This window comes from Centruroides sculpturatus, unplaced genomic scaffold, assembly GCF_000671375.1.
Source record: "Centruroides sculpturatus isolate CEXI.00-Female unplaced genomic scaffold, Cexi_2.0 scaffold1162, whole genome shotgun sequence".
Lineage (NCBI taxonomy): Eukaryota > Metazoa > Arthropoda > Arachnida > Scorpiones > Buthidae > Centruroides > Centruroides sculpturatus.
In genome coordinates, this window is record NW_019385457.1 from 6,385 (window position 1) to 17,354 (window position 10,970).

At 41.5% G+C, this 10,970-nt stretch overlaps 1 pseudogene; it reads left to right on the forward strand.

Moving 5' to 3' along the window:
* Positions 1 to 8,349: 8,349 nt before the first annotated feature.
* LOC111639182 lies at positions 8,350 to 8,967 on the forward strand (annotated as a pseudogene).
* Positions 8,968 to 10,970: the final 2,003 nt, after the last annotated feature.

Genomic DNA, 10,970 nt, shown 5'->3' on the forward strand with positions numbered 1-10,970 from the left:
CAAATCAATTAAATGTTTGTAATTTTAATTATCTTTATTTTTATATCTAAATGTAATTAAATATCTAAAAATATTTATTTCTACTAAGGGGTTATTGACCGAAAAGAATATGATCTACACTTTATTGCACAACGAAATCAAAGTTAAAGCTGAATTATTAAATAAAATAGAAGTTTTAAAAAATGAATATTTTAACAGTAAAAGTAAAGTAAAATTTTGAAGTGATTGTTGTAACGTTATCTGAATTTATATGACGAATAAACGAAGTTAACAAATATTATTAAATCGATAGTCCTGTCGTTGATTGGTCGGGCCGTCGACTTTCTTTAATATTTGATAATTTTCGATCAAATGAGGATCTTGAGATAACCATAAAAAAATATCTAGCAGATTTTTCAATGCTATCGACCAATTATCTATCGTCGAACACAATATATTGAATTTGTTATACGCTACTTTACAAAGAAACATCGACTTAATTAATAGGACTTATTATACTGGTGTAGTTTCCGATTAGCAAAAGAGAGATTCAAAAGAAACTACACCAGTATAAATAAGTTAATAAGTCCTATTAATAAATAAGGTCCATATAGACAGTATATATACCTATATATTAACCTCTATATCCTTATTCTGTTTTATTTCTGTCTATTGCGTTACGCTAGACACTGCAAATTACAATGAAAAGATTACAAAATAGTCGCCGATAATGTTTTTACGAACCAGAAATATTTCAGAGTCAAGGCAATTGTAAATAAACATTTAATTAATAGAATAGAATCAGCAATATATACTGTATATATAGTCGATATCTCGCTTCAAAATCGAGCTAGAATTGAGTATAATAAGTTTATAAGCATACTTTTCGCTTATTAACAACAAAAACTATTGAGTTTCGCGGAAAATTTACATTCCACGGTTCTGAAAATACGCTTATTCGTTTTAGCACAGTGTGTAAACTTGAGAATTAGCAAAATTACAGCTGAAAAACGAAAAAAAATGGCGAATTTTTTACGTTTGTTTACATTTTGACTCCGACGACTAATCTCTGAGGGGGCGTGGCTATTCCCGATAGATTTCCAGGCAGCCGCTTCTCGGTCGACTTTTATTGGTTAAAAGCGAAGTCTTTCAAACTAGAAAGCGCAAATCAGATCTTAAAAAGAGTGTAAACAAGAATTTTATCATCCAATGAATTGGAAAATGGTCTCCCATAAACTTAACATAGGAAAAGTTTGTTTCTCTGTTGTACCCGAAAATTCGGATGAAACCACACATTTTCGGGGCATGAGGTGAAGTATTTCACAAACGAATGCTACTAATTGTAGGAAAAAGTGCCAAGCTTCGACGATTAGAAGATTTTAGCACGTAATACACGATAAGACAAAGTGATTATCTGTCGAAGATTTGTGAAGAATGTCTTGGTCTTGCGAGTCATTTTATAGCCAAAATTGGTTAAGATTTGCCTAATAGTCCTTTCTACAAAGTTTTGAACACCTCTTTACCTACAATAACACTATACATATAAAATTCTTTTCGCCTTTTGGGTGCTGAGAGGGCTTTTTTTAGGAATGGCCCGACGTATTCGGATGGATCCCACCTCGATGAATTTCTTGAGTTTTGCGAATCTTTCCAGAGGTGTAAGCAACCATCCTAACCAATTGACTATCAGGCTATTACCCTGTTTATTAACGATTAGCTGTTATCTGCGACTTCGCCCGCGCAGATTTTGCAGATCGCTTTTCGGCCTTATTGGCTAAGATCGAATTTTGGTTGGTCTTTGCCTTTTCAGTGTGTTTTGGGTGTTTTTCAGCACCCAAGTCGGCGCTTCATCGTTCAGCCTTTTTGGTTTGTTTTTACCAAAAAGGCGCCTTTTAGTAAGGTTTCCTTACTGAAAGAGGAAGTCCAAGTCCCTTTAGTGACTGGGCTTTAACTAAAAAGAGACAAGTTTTCCTTTTTGCACTGGAGGAACCTGCCTGCGCATTCTAGCGTATTCGCGGAGAAATCCGGGCCAATATTCCCACGGTTGGCCCCATCTTTACAGTAGGGTTTTTCCTTACTTTTATCTTCTTATACCCATGGAGGGTATTTCTTCTGCCGCTTGGGCGGATAGTGTCCCGATGGAGGACACTACTCCAACCGAGGATGTCGAGGTAGTCGAGGCTAAGGTAGCTTCCTCTTCTGGTAGTCAGGCAACAATAGTTAGTTTAGGTAAGTCTAGTTCTAAGACTAGTCAACCTGCCCCTGGGCCTGCTTCCGGTTACATTAGTGCCAAGGAACAGCCCATATTCAAGGGGGTCAGGCTGGTCGGTATGAAGTCTGCGAAGGCTTCTACTGCTTAGTCTGGTCAGGCTAGACAGGTGACTACTGCCGATAAGGCAGCGGTTCTGGCCCCTAAGGCCAGTTTTAGTAATGTAGTTAGTGGGACTGCTCCCACCACTTCTGTTACCTCATCCACTTCTGCGCCCTCAGTGTCCCAGAAAGTTAGCTTCGCTAAAGTGGCAGCACGTTGGGCTCCAGCAGCTTCAGTGTCTGCTCACACAAATAAGTTCTTTAACACTGAGCAGTTGAATGCTGGTGTCTCGGCGCAGCATAAATGTGCCAAGCCTGCCATCCTTAACGGCAAGATGCGCAGGGTGCTTAGCGCCCATGTTACTGTTCCGGAAGGCTCGACTGTTGACGAGATTCTGGACGGCATTGAGCGCACCCTAGCGCCAGGGGAGGTTTCCCGGTTCGCGCCCATGGGCAAGGACCGGTACTTCATTGGGTTTTGGTCGACCAAGAGTCGCCGCCTTCTAGTTTCCACTGGTTTTGTGGTTAAGGATGTCAGGGTTTTCCCTGTCCCCTTAGATGAAGACATCACTACTGTCTTCATCTGCTTCCTTCCTCCCGAAATGGACCTAAAGGCTGTACGCCTGTTAATGGGCCAGTTTGGGACCGTGAGGACCGTGTCGATGCTTAAAGTCCCGGGCCGCCCGCACATTGACACGGGCACGGTGAAAATCTGTCTTGAAGTAAAGAAGCCTGTCCCTAACATCGTCTACTATGAGGGTGTGCCCCTGACTCTTGGGTACAGGGGTGTTGAGCGTATCTGTCGACACTGCCTCGAACCAGGTCATGAGCAGCGGGACTGCAAGGCAAGCCTGTGTGACAATTGTCACAGCAGGTACCATGCTGCTAAGTTTTGTCCGAAGCCTTGCCATGTTTGCACGGGGGACCACAGCATCCTGTCCTGTACTTCAAAGGGTTCTGTTGAAGAAGCAGCTGCTTCGGACAACATCGAGATGGAGGTGTCTGTAGATGCCTCTGTCCCCGTCTCCTCTCCCATCGTCCTGCCGGAGGCCCAAGCTGCCCCTTCGGCCGCTGAGGAAACAGTCCCAGTCCCAGCTCCGTCTGTGGAAACTGGAGATAGTACTAAGCTAGTTAATAAGTTAGAGGAGGATTGCTCTAAGTTAGACTGTAGGGAGCAGTAAGTAGTGTCAGGACTAGAAGTAGAACTAGTCGTAAACCTAGCACTAAGGGGAGAGAAGGTGAAACCAGCAGTGACGAGTCTGCTGCTGGGGGATCCGATTCAGGGAGGGAAGGCAGGCCCAGCAAGCGGGCCTACCGCAATAGACGTAGGAACAAGAAGGCCAGGGTTGGCAAGTCCTCCGATCCAAGCACGGAGGAATAGTAACCCCCTAATTACAACATGTCTTTTAAAATACGTTTAGCAACCCTTAATTGTAATGGGCTTCGGTCCATCCCCCGCCAGCTTTTTGTTGCTTCCCTTTTGCCCTCCCTACAGCTAGACATTTTAGCTTTGCAGGAAACGTATTTTGAAAACATGCGAAGAGTTAGGACCTTTAGGCCTAAGATTAGGGACTATAATAGCTATTATAGCTTCTCCAGGGGCAGGAGTGGAGGAGTAGCGCTCCTCGTCCCCTCCAGTATCACAGTCCAACAGTTCGTTACAGATAGTGACGGACGGATAGTTTGTTTGAATATTGTTAAAAACAAAAAAACTGCTAGGGTTGTTTGTATTTATGGCCCAACTAGGCCTAGCTTACGTTCGGACTTCTTCCAAATTCTTGGTAGCTATTTAGCTACCAATAGGGACATTTTTGTCATTGGCGATTGGAGTGTGATCCTCCATCCTGAAGACAAGGAAGGAGGTAGCTGGTTCCCTGATAGTACTAGAAAAAAACTTGAAGACCTCTTGCGTAACTTTGCCCTGAAAGATGTGCAGCTTGCTGTTCTGCCCGGCAACTGTATCTTTACATGGTGTAACGCTAATGGCTCTATAAAGTCAAGGTTGGATAGGATGTACTCTAACATTCCATCTTCTGCTTCCGACTTTTCTGTCATACCTCTCCATTTCCAGGGTAATCGATTCTCGGATTATTCTCTGGTAATGGCAACTTTCAACCTATCCTGCTCTTCAAAACGTAACCGCTTCCGCCTCACCCCTGAAATTCTTAGGGATGAGGAATTTCTGTCACTAGTGGACAAGCTACTAACAAGCATGCTATCGCTATCCACTCTCAGCCTAGAGGATTGGTGTTGGTTTAAGGGGGAGGTCCTCCAACTTGCCCGCTCCACCGATAGGCGCCTTTGCCGCAAGAGGCATTGTCGACTGCGGCTTCTTCAACGCTTCTTGTCTGACTGTCGCTGCAGCAAGGACAACACTGGGTACATTGAAGGTCTCGTCAAGCAGGCTTCTGCCAGCATCTCTGCCCTTTTAACAACCCTTTTAGATTCGAACACGCCTTTTCAACCCTTTTAGATTCCCTTTTAGATTCGAACACGCCTATGAGGGGTACAAGGTTTCTTGCCTTAATACCCCGAGGCGTTTCGACTCAAACTTTTTCGGCCGTTATCGCAATGATAAATCTAAATCTAATGTCTCCTCCATTCTAAAGCACGATGGCACCTTAACTTCTGATGACCAAGAGATTACCCAGGTGTTCTTTCAGCACTTTTCTCAGTTCTTCGCTCCTACTCGTGTTGACTCATCTCAATGGGAAGACATGACAAGAGCAATTCCTACGGCTTACCTTCATCCCTTTCCGAATCTTTTTTTCCAGGATTCAGTGAAATTTGTAATTTCAGCAATGCGTACAGGCAGATCTCCTGGACCTGATAACTTACCAGCTGAGTTTTACAGAGTCTTTTCCGATAAATTGTCCTCCCTTCTCCCAATTGTTTACAACTCTCTATCCCCCGAAGACCCTAGTATTTCTAAATTCAACTTGGGTCAGCTCTCTGTTCTGCCCAAGTTAGTCAACTGCACTACTGTCCATGATTTTCGGCCCTTACCAACGTGGACTATAAGATCTACGCGCGCATTATTTACAACAAAATTGGTTCCGCCCTGACCCCCAGTATTGTTAACACTCAAACAGGAGGTGTTCCTAATAGAAGTATCCTAGATAATTTAAGTTTTATTAGGCTACTTAGCGAGTATTGCTCCAACAGGAAATGGCCATTAGCTCTGCTTTCGATTGATCAATCGAAAGCTTTTGACCGTGTAGACCACGGCTTTCTTTGGCACGTTTTCAAAAAATATGGTATACCTGACGAGATACTTTTGGCAATCCAAATTATGTATCGTAAGGCTCATTGCCGTATCAACATTAATGGCCATCTCTCTGACCCCTTCCCGCTTGGTAAGGGTGTCAGACAGGGATGTCCTCTGTCCATGTTTCTTTTCTCCCTATGTATCAACACCCTTTTGGGCGAGATACAAAGGGACTTCAGTATCTCAGGTTACCCTATGCCTGGGTACTACAAATCGGACTACTATAAGTTCGTGGCCCACGCGGATGACGTCACTTTCTTTGTGAAAGACAACTGGGCTATCTCCAGAATTTTTGGCCATTTTGACAGGTATTGTCAGGCCTCTGGAGCTGTTATTAACAAGGGGAAATCTTCCTTTCTGTCTCTTGTTGGCTCTATCTCTTTGCCTGTGTCTTTCTCTGACATCCCTGTGAGCAGTAGGGTTAAGATTTTAGGTTTATACTTTGGTGCCGACTCGGCCAAACATAACTTAAAGGAGATTAAAGTTAAAATTAGGGATAAAATTTCCATTTGGACGGGAAGCTATCTCTACTTTCCAAGTAGAATAGCTGTCTACAAAAACATCATGTTTGGTATTTGTGTATACTATGCCTCTGTTTTCGGCCTGGACGCAGGCTTTCGGCATATTAATCGCCCCCTTTTTCGTTTTGTTTGGGGCAATAAACCCGAATGAGTTAGTAGAGATATAATGTATAATACCAGAGCAAACGGTGGCTGGGCTATGTTTGAACCCACCCNGCTCATTGCCGTATCAACATTAATGGCCATCTCTCTGACCCCTTCCCGCTTGGTAAGGGTGTCAGACAGGGATGTCCTCTGTCCATGTTTCTTTTCTCCCTATGTATCAACACCCTTTTGGGCGAGATACAAAGGGACTTCAGTATCTCAGGTTACCCTATGCCTGGGTACTACAAATCGGACTACTATAAGTTCGTGGCCCACGCGGATGACGTCACTTTCTTTGTGAAAGACAACTGGGCTATCTCCAGAATTTTTGGCCATTTTGACAGGTATTGTCAGGCCTCTGGAGCTGTTATTAACAAGGGGAAATCTTCCTTTCTGTCTCTTGTTGGCTCTATCTCTTTGCCTGTGTCTTTCTCTGACATCCCTGTGAGCAGTAGGGTTAAGATTTTAGGTTTATACTTTGGTGCCGACTCGGCCAAACATAACTTAAAGGAGATTAAAGTTAAAATTAGGGATAAAATTTCCATTTGGACGGGAAGCTATCTCTACTTTCCAAGTAGAATAGCTGTCTACAAAAACATCATGTTTGGTATTTGTGTATACTATGCCTCTGTTTTCGGCCTGGACGCAGGCTTTCGGCATATTAATCGCCCCCTTTTTCGTTTTGTTTGGGGCAATAAACCCGAATGGGTTAGTAGAGATATAATGTATAATACCAGAGCAAACGGTGGCTGGGCTATGTTTGAACCCACCCTCTTTTCTGCTGCTACCCAAATTAGGCAGCTAGTTCTAGACCTTAGTGCCCGTGATCACCCGGTAAGTAAGCTATATAGCTTTTTTCTTAAGTATCGCCTTAAGTTACTTTTACCTGATTACAAGGTAAACCTCATGCCCAAGGTACTGGATCCACCACCCTTTGTGAAAGTATGGTGCACACACCTACTCAGTCTCTCCCAATCTGGGAATATTCCTTCGATTAAAACTAAGGCTTGCGAAATCTATCGCCACCTTAGGCCCGATACCTTGCTATCCCTCTATCCATTAAACACTCAGGCCTCTATTGATTGGGCCACTGTTTGGCGCAGATGTTTTGATGGGCTTATTTCCGAACACTGCGTCGAACTTCAGTGGAGGTTACTGCATAATGCACTCTCCACCAAGGTTAAGCTCCGGTCTATCGGAGTTTACGTTGTGAGTGAAAGCTGTCCAATGTGCAATTCTTCGCCTGAAACGGCAGCACATCTCTTTTACTTCTGTAGGGTTGCAAGGAAGATTTGGAGTTGGATAACTCCCCTCCTTGGTCTGCCCTTTCTGTCATGTGAGAACGCTGTTCTCCACATCCTTTTTAGCAAAGGCACTGTATCTCCCTATGTGATTAGTCTCCTAATTCATATGGCTAAACACGAGATATGGTTGGCCAGGTGTAGGAAGGTGTTTGATCACAAAAACACTGCCCACTGCCTCTTTCGAATCAAAATCCGCGAGGCTTTAGCTCGCAAGCTGCTCTCGGACTTTAAATCTTTGTCACGGGCAAATTTCAATTCTCTATGGGATACCCCCAACCAGATCCTCTGGACCTGGAAGGATGGTAAACCAATTCTTAACGATTTATCCTCTTAAGTGCACAATAGCATGTAAGATAGAATAGTTTAACTTTTAAGTCTTCTGTTTTGTCTTCTTTGGATTGTGGACTCCACCCTTCTGCGTGTTGGACCTCCACCTTCCTTTCGACCTGTCTGTTCCCTGTGTCTTCTCCCATACAGGACTAGTTTTTTTTTTTTTTCTTTTGACGGTTTCTGCCCAGTTCCTGTTTATCCAATGATTTCCTTGTCACCTGTTCAATGGGATAGGATACTGTCTTTTCCAGTCTTATGGCCGTTGACTCCCTTGCCGTACTGGCTTGTGTGACGAGGCAACAACCACTGTTTATTTCTAATAGTTTTTTCTATCCTCGCGGCACAGAGAACGGCCTTACATTCTAAGGTGGAGCTCTGTGAAGCGAGGAGGTACTGTTTCGAGGATTAGACAGTTATTGCGGATGCGGGTGGCTGCCTTTTTTCACTCCGCAGGGGATTATTTCCCCCCGTATAACATTTATGAGAATCAGAAATGTCTCGATTGTTGTTACCCGCTTTACTAGGCGACGTGTGGGATTATCCTCGCCGATTATTCGATCAACAGTTCGGTTTGGGTCTGACAGATTAGGATTTCTTCCCTCCGACGTCATATCGCGGATTTATCGTCAGACCGCGATGCCAGACGAGTGTCCAAGATTCTAGTTCCGGTGTTTCCGAAGTAGTCAACACCAAAGACCACTTCCGGGTCATGACCGACGTCAGCCACTTCTCTCCGGAAGACATCACCGTCAAAACCGTGGACAATTGCGTGGTGATACACGGAAAACACGAGGAGAAGATGGATCAACACGGGTTCGTGTCCAGAGAGTTTACCCGCAGATACGTCCTTCCTAAGGAAGTCGATCCCGAGAAGGTGACGTCGTCTCTGAGTGGCGACGGAGTGTTGACGGTGGAAGCGCCTAAAAAACGCGAAGAATTACCGTCTAACGAAAGAGTTGTTCCTATAACCGTGCAGAGGGTCCCTGCAGTGAGGGAGACGGAGAAAACGGAAGAGGTCCCCAACGAATAAGTTTCCTCGTTTACTACGAAAATTCTTTATTTATTAATGATGTTTATTAGCCTATAGTAGGCCTGTATACTGTGTAATTATTATTTGTTTTATACATTTAATAAAATTACGTTAATTGAATGAATCTGTGTTTGTGTGTGTCTGTGTGTTTTTTTTAATTTTGCTATATTTGCGTTCTGGTTTTAAAGTTTGTAGATCGTACTGAAGAGCTTTCGAAAGGAATCTAATGCTAAATAATGACAAATAAAATGTTCTAATTCGTGTTGTTTTGGCAATTTTTTCACTAGAATAATTTATAGAAATCAGTCTAGTGTCTAAACTTTCTCAACGGTTAGATCTTATAACATTTAAACTATTGGTTTTATTTTTTTATTCGAAATGAAAATCAATATGATTGTCAGGAACATTGGAACGTAAAACGTGTAAGATTAAGACATTTTATCAGAATATTTCGTGAAAGTTGCCCGTCCTAGCCTATATAACAGTCGGAATGGTAATTATTATTGTAACGTCACAATGCCGAGCTGAAATTTTTATCATATTTTAATTAAAAATATCGACTTTTATTTTCAGAATGAATCAAAATAAAAATTTTTTAAATTTGTAAAAAATGTGAGATCACGTGTATATTGTACATTTTAGAAAGCAGATTGACATATATACTGTATATTGAAAACAAAGTCATGGACTCCCATTTTTTACATTTAAATGGCCCTTCATTACAGTTTTGAATTCCCCATTGCATTTAATAAAAAATGGCGAGGTTTTATAAAAATTGGCTCATTAAATTTTGAGAAGAAACTCAATTCTATAAGCCCATAGAAAACGTGCTAGCGATCTTGAAACATCGCACGACAAAGTCGAGAGATTCGTGCGATATCGCTTTGTCGCAAGCGCTAGTGCTACAACCTAATATCTTGAAAACGAACACACGGACACACATTTTTATAACATTTTTGGATTCTTCATCGCAATTAATGTGAAATGGCAAAGTTTAATCAAAATCGATGGAACAGATATTGAGAACGAATGCAACTCTCTCAGCCACATAGAAGAGACTTCGCTAACGCTCCACCTCAAATATATTTTAATTAAAAACCTTGTAATTAGTCAGAGACGTAGAGCATAATTGTAGCACCAAGCATCAGCCTATAATATACAGGCCTATAGGTAACATATGCTATATTGTTATGTATATTTTAACAGGACATATTGAAGCGAAAAATTTCTTTTTAATATTTTCAATATTAATATTAACATAATAATTAATCAATACTGTATTGATAATTTTATAAATCTCGCAACGAGTTGCTTTACTTTCCCGGCCAAATTATAAAATTGTGTGTCGCCATCTATTAGGACATTTTATTTAAAAAAATCTTTTGGACACAAATTCCCACTTAGCATTTACATTATTCATTAGCACTTAAAAAATAAAACTGATTTATAACCTAAAAATTAAGCTTTTTGCCATTTTATAATAATTAGTAGTACATAAAGTTTTTTAATAGAACATCGTAACAGATGGCGGCATACCCAAATTTAAATGTCTATGCTGGGAAAGTTACGCGACTCATTTAAATAGTGTCTTCACGAATTATTCTGATAAACTGTCTTAATCTTACACGTTTTATGTTCCAAATTGTGGATAAGGTTCTTGTCACTATGTTTGGAATTACAGAGTGTGTATACATTGATTTCCTCGATGAACAAAGGACAGTTAATGTTGCTTACTATTGCAAACTGTTGGATAAAGTCAAGGAAGACTATTAGTCTAAAGAATGAGGTATCCAGTCTGAAACATGTTGTTCCTATACAACAACGACACTCTAATTCAAGAGAAAATAATGCAAATGCATCGAGACCTTTGTTGAATATCCTGAATATAGCCCAGACATATCACTATCTGAAAAGTGTTTAAACACTTTTCTCACCTGATTATCAGTGTTTTGATTGTTGCATTATAGAAACTAGTGAGTTGTGCCCAAAGTTAGTTGCACAGAGTGTTCTATCTGTTTATCAATTTTCAATCATTCTTCCAATGTCTGCTTGAGTGGTCCAAACAAATGGTAATCAGACAGTGA